Source organism: Chenopodium album, chromosome 11 (assembly GCF_948465745.1).
Source record: "Chenopodium album chromosome 11, dcCheAlbu1.1, whole genome shotgun sequence".
Taxonomy (NCBI): Eukaryota; Viridiplantae; Streptophyta; class Magnoliopsida; order Caryophyllales; family Amaranthaceae; genus Chenopodium; species Chenopodium album.
In genome coordinates, this window is record NC_137844.1 from 22,609,781 (window position 1) to 22,616,475 (window position 6,695).

The window sequence follows — 6,695 nt, forward strand, 5'->3', positions numbered from 1 at the left end:
AACTTGCATGCAGGTCAACAATTCAAAGAATGTGGAAAAATGTTAAGAAACAGGAGCTTAACATTTGATGTCAATCATAACAAAACTGTTTGAAGGAAGTCCAAGGACTTTGACACTGTGGTTTTAGTCTAATTAAGCCAAAAACAGAGAACCCCTACAAGGACCTTTGTCATAGCTTTAGAAGTTAGCCCCTGAACTGTATACAAGCTTCATAAAAAGGGCATCACCGGAGAAAATACAAATTCGATTCGTCTCAACTTACATATAAAGGATTGAAATATTTATCGGCAAGGGTAAAAGCAAAAACGTTGCAACTAAACTAAAACAGAGGAACCACACACTATAGGCGTCGATTGAAGTGCGTCTAGCTTAGCATGTGTGAATATCTTTGGCAATCATAGGAAGTTAGATTAGACACTATATGACAAGGGACAAAAAAGTAAGGAGCCGTCAACAAGTTTTTATGGAAAACTTGCAAACTGTTTATGGATCATTTAGGGCAACCACAAAAAGAGGCAAACCAAAAGCAACAACAATTTGATCCATGAAAATTACACCTAATCTCATAATTCATGATATTACTAACTCCATAGTGATCATGAAACAAAACTGGATATTTGGGGTTGATGGTACGAAATTGAGCAAGTAAATCCATTCCGCCCATATTAGACTCTAATCGATTCTTATAGCGACGTGCATTAATTGCAACCAAAAAGATATTAATATCCAATTTACTCTAAAGTAATCTAAGTTGGTTAAATATTTAATGCACACATAAACTAATTAATGTGATCATTTTGATTAAGCAAAAATTACTGGGAACCTAACGTCCAAATTAATTAGGCGTGAGTTTCAAAAACAATCTTGATTAAAATATGCAATATGGTGATAACAACAAGTCAAATGAACATGCATATTTATAAGAAGCAACTTGATAATAATTAAAGAGCAAATCAAGGCATGCTAAACATGATACTAAACAATTATTAATACAACCCAACATGATATTAATAATTGAAATCAAACCTAAACATAATACTAGTATTCAATAGCAATAAAAATAAGGAAAAAATCACTTTAATAATCCTAATTTTGACCGATATGAATAATCTCAACCTTCAATTATTCTGGAATAACTTAACGTTCACATGTGTTTTCTTCTAGCATATTCAACCAGCCAACAACGGGTCAATGACCAGTTTTCAGAGGTCACTTGGGCACATGTCTGCATGCGATTAGTCCAAAATAAAAAAAATTATTTAAAAAATAAAATAGTCACCAACCAACTCTCAAACCAGAAAACAACGCTCTCACTCCCACTCCTAACCCTCGGAAAACGCCCCACCTCCTGAAGTCAGTGAAGTCAAGTTATCAAAATTATTATTCCAATTGACGGTTCAACTAATTACAAAGTTATTATTCAGTGAAGTCAAGTGATCAAAATTTTTTTTTTCTAGAGGCAACTTTTTTATCAGTGAGAAAATATAAATAGTCTCCCAACTTGCTCTTGATTGAACCTATTGAATAATAAGAACTGCGAACTAATCTTAGTCGTTTATCGCATTAGATCTGGCGGTCCACATTACGTCCGACTCATTAAGGGTATTTTGGTAATTTTTGAGGTTGAATGACCTCCGTTCTAACTCTTTCTCTCATTCCTACTTTCTCTCTATATTATGACTTTCTCTCTCTACATTCGATCTCTCTGAAGGCGATTTCACTGTTCGAGTTCTCTCTTCGATTTCGCGCTTCGATTTCATCGATTTTCCTCTTCGATTTTAAATATTCTTCAATTGTTCTTCTGTGTTTTTCCTTTTTCGGTGTGATTCGAACATTCTTGAGAGGTAATTTTTAGATTTTTTTTTTTTTTTTTTTTTTTTTTTTTTTTTTTTGTGTATATTCTTTATTGATTCATCATATAATTAGGGTTTATGCTTAGTTTTTATTCGATCTCGTTGTCAAGTTCTATTATTATTGCTTTTGGTTTGATTTTTATTGTTATTTTGTTCGATTTCATTTTCGTTATCGATTTTTATTATTGTTGCTTTTGTTTTTGGTTTGTTTTTGTTCTTCTTTATTGATTTTTGCTTTAGTTGCCGAGTAATTTTGATTATTTTTTTTATTTCATTTAATTATGTAATGCAATTTCTTTATATGTTTTACTTAAATTTGATTATGTTATGTTCAATTCTGCTTTTTCGATATATTAATGTATTCTATTAGTTTTACTTTTTAATGGTTTTTATTTACTTTATATTTATCATTATTTATTGTTGATCAGAGGGTTGCTTTGTGATGGAATTCCATTTGGGATTGCAAGTTGTAAGAGTTTTGTTGTTCTTCATAGATGTAGTCCAAGCTATTAAGATTTTTTTTAAGTATTTAACACAATTTGAGCAGCTAAATGATGATATGTGAACATTTATGCAAGGGCTTTGAGTTCATTTTTTAAAATGACTATGAAATTTTGTTAGGATTTGATGGCAGCAGTTCATTAATGTTCATTTAGATGTAAACAGTGAAGGCAAAGGTGTCCTTTAGGTCAAGACTGTGTAGACACCAAAATGTGTCTCCCCAAAAACCAAACCCAGTGATGAATACTTTTCACATCACTTGATTATCGAACGAAGTGAAAGTGTAGAAAGTCTCGTGATGTGGTCGTTTTAATAAAAATCTTTCCTTCTGTTTTCGAAAATCTACACTATTTATGAAAATAACCAGTCCAATTTAGCTTGGTTCATGATAATGGGTCCAATAATAGTGTAGTGGGATTGGTTTCGCAAAGAGCTTTCCAATAATATATTATAAGCCCAATTCCGATGAATAATGAGGAAGTTATGGCCAAAATACTAAATTGGGCTTGAAATGGTTTTATGGCCCAATGATCTGATGGAGGGCCCATTAATTATTATTCCTAAAATTATTAGGATTAATTCTAGTCTTCTAGAATAATCTAGAAGGTTATTTTGAATTCTAATTAAGTTAGGATTGATAATTATATCTTTTGAAAAAATATGGAATTTGATTTGAAATAAAGCAAGTGTTTTATTATGATAAACCTGATTTAAAGTTGATAAACGCGGAGTTTAATTGCTTAATTATATTAGGAAAAGGACTCCGTACAAAAGTGTGTTTCATCTTTTAATCAACGCCAAACGACAGTCTTGTCGCACAGCGACACAACCTGTCGCCATGCGTGATCACTGTCCTTTCGCGCTGGGTCATGTCGTTCGCGACATGAGACAATTTTATTCCAATTCAAATTCTAGCTCTTTTCCATCGTTTCCAGACTATTTTCTCTATAAATAGGGTCGTATTTCCCTATCAACAATCATTCAAGAATCATCATCAATTATATTCTCTCTCTCTCAAGCAATAGCTTTTCTCTCTCCCTCTTGCTTTCTAGCTAGCTTTTACAAAATTCCGCATTCACAAGTTCTGGACACACCTAGCCAAGTTCGAAGTTGCCTTCGCCCTCGACGTGAAAGGTTGATAATTTCTGAGGGTTTTGTCCTAAATCTCTATTTCAATTATTTAAATTAATTGTTTGATTTAATATTTTCGTTGAAGTTACTAACGCGTGTATTTTGTTATTAGAAAGAGATACGAGGCATTAAAGTAAGTTGTTTTATTGCTATATTTCTATAGCAAGCATGCTTAGATTATTTTAATTCCTAGTATCATATTAGGATGTTATTTATTGCTTTCTAGTATCATGTTAGGATGTTATTTATTGCTTTCTAGTATCATGTTTAGGTTGCTTCCTATCTCTTCTATCATGTTAGTATCATGTTAGGGATAAAGCTTTGATCTTTATTGCTTAGTGGCATGCTAGAATTTGTTATTAATCTTGTTAGTATCATGCCTAGGATCTTGCTATTATTATTATTATTATTATTATTATTATTATTATTATTATTATTATTATTATTATTATTATTATTATTATTATTATTATTATGCTTTATTGAGATTGAATATTATTATGATGATGATTGTTGTTATTATGTTGCTTGATATATTATTGTTGTTGCTTGATCACGCCCTCTCTTGCAGGATTAAAGGGAATTTGTACTTGTAATCACGCTTAATAAGATAATTAATAATCTTGTTTAGGCTAATGTGATTATAATTCAATTGATCGCCAATAATAGATTTGTTTGTGCATTAAAGTTTAATCAACATAGATTAAATAGGTTTAGGATTAATATATTGATTGTATGTTAGTCAGATTGCGCACATGAATATGGGAAGAATAAAGTAGAGGCCTATTTTTAGGGCATGTTCAATCTCTTTTAGGTTGGATTTGTACCTTCATCCCCGAATATCCAGTCATGGTTCCAGACCTCTATGGAGTTAGCGATCTCATGGATCGTGAAGGGGTGTAACCTTCACCATGTGAACGGTTTACAAGTTCCTAAAACTTGTTGGCGACTCTTTTGCTCTAGTTTCCTTCCCTTTGGACGCCACCATGCTTAAGTGTATGATCATAGTGGGGCTCAAGTGTGGGATGCTTGAAATATTCCCTACGGACTGGTTTGATTATTGTCATGCAGATTTGTGACTATGTCTGTTTTCCTATAATATCTTAGATGAAAGTTCCTGAATAGGTTATACCTTTGATTTTGGAATAGGTAAGGAGAGTTATATATGATATATAATGGTTATATTTGATTTTAATCCCAAACTGCCCTTGTGGTTTAACATATGGAGGATGATATATAGTGGTTATATTTGAAGTAGGGAAAGCAGGAAGTTTCTGGTTTATATTCTTAAACTTAGTAGTCTTTGTAATCATATCTATTTCATTTTTGTAAGTAGATGTGATGTTGCTGGCTTGTTGCCCATAAACTTGCTCATGCTATTAGAGAGTATGTGGAGATGAGAGTATAGGAGGCTGATGCTTGTTAGATTTTTGTTTGACTTGTTGATTTCCTTATTTTTTAATTGTTTTCCTTTTACTTTTAGTGATGTTTTTTCTTCCTTTAATTTGGATTTATCTACTTTTCAGGATGATGTCTGAAACATTTTTTAAATATTTCTTTCCTCATTTTTAAACTGTTTTGCTTTTACTTTTAGTGATTTTTTTTTAGGAAATTTTCTTTGTTTGCTTTCATTTTAATTTGGATTCATCTAATTTTCAGGATGATGTCTAAAACAGTTGGGCTCTCTTCTCCTGATGTTCAAGCTGGAGATGTTAATATAAGCATTTTAAAAACTCATTCACATGCTGTACTACTTAGGAAATTTTATAATTCTAAAGGTGGTAAAGAGTTTATTCCTGGTTGTTTTATGGAAAATAAGCCTATTTTTGGAATGAAATTTATTTGTCTTGATGGAATTAATTTTTATTATAAGTATGCTAGTGAATCTGGATTCAAAGTCTATCATAGTACTAGCAAGGTAGAAAAGAATTTGCCTGGTCTTGATGATAAAAAGGGTCTTGTACTTGTTAAAAATTTGGTTTGTAACAAAGAAGGTTTTATCAATGATAATAAGAAAGCTAGATAAAAAAAGATGTTGAAGGTGCTGTTTTTAGAAAGAGGACAATTAGGAGGATTAGGGGTCCTACTATGATTAAGTTTAAGTATTGTGATGGTGGAAAGTATGTGGTTTATTTCTTTCATGAAAGCCATTGTCATCCCTTCTCAACTCCTACTACCAGACAGGTCACTAAACCATCTGATATTGGCTTAACTTGTGTTCATAGGAAGTTTATATTTGATTATTGAAAGTTGAACATTAGAGCTGTTATGTCCTACAAGATGATAAAAGAATATTGTGGAGGTTATAAACATGTGAGAGGCACTAAAAAAAATCAATTTAAAAACTTTTCTCATGATTTAAAAGTTTATATTTCTGAAACTGATGGGGCTATTTATAGAAAATCTTCAACAAAAAGCCAAAAATAGTAATAGTGGCTATTATTTGGACTATTGTGTTGATGTTAATAGGCATTTAACACGGGGTTTTTAGGCTAATCCCATTTTGTGTTGATGTTAATAAACGTTGTGTCACATTTTGTGCAGCATTGTTATCTAAAGAAGATGTGGATTCTTTTGTGTGGCTTGTTCAGAATTTTCTAAAATGTATAGGAAATGAGCTTTCTTGCCTTATAACTGACCAAGACCTTGCAATGGGTATTGAAATACAGAAAGTTTTTACCAAAACAAAATATCGATTGTGCATGTGGTACATCATGAGGAAAGTGCCTAAGAATGTGTGTACAACTTTCTGTAATGAGATTGACTTTTTGAAAGAACTTTGTGCTATTGTTTGGAACAAGGAAAATGAACCTAATGAGTTTGTTGATGGTTGGAATACTGTGATGGAAAAATATGATTTGGTAGCTCATGAATGGTTTGCTTATATGTTCAAGATCAAGCATCTCTAGATCCCTGCCTATTTTAGGGATTTATTTATGGGTGGTTTGTTAAGATCTACTTCTAGAACTGAGAGTGAAAACAATTTCTTTTGTAATTTCATCAATCCCCTTGTGCCATGTGTTGAGTTTCTCCTTCGGTATAAAACAGCCCTAGATGCACACAGGCATGAGCAAGATGAACAAAATAGGCTGAACAAGGAAAGGCCTAAACTAATCACTCCATTAAAGTTAGAGAAGCATGCTTGTTTAGTTTACACTCATTCTATTTTCTATGAATTTCAACAAGAATGCTTCTTTTTCTTGTGCTATT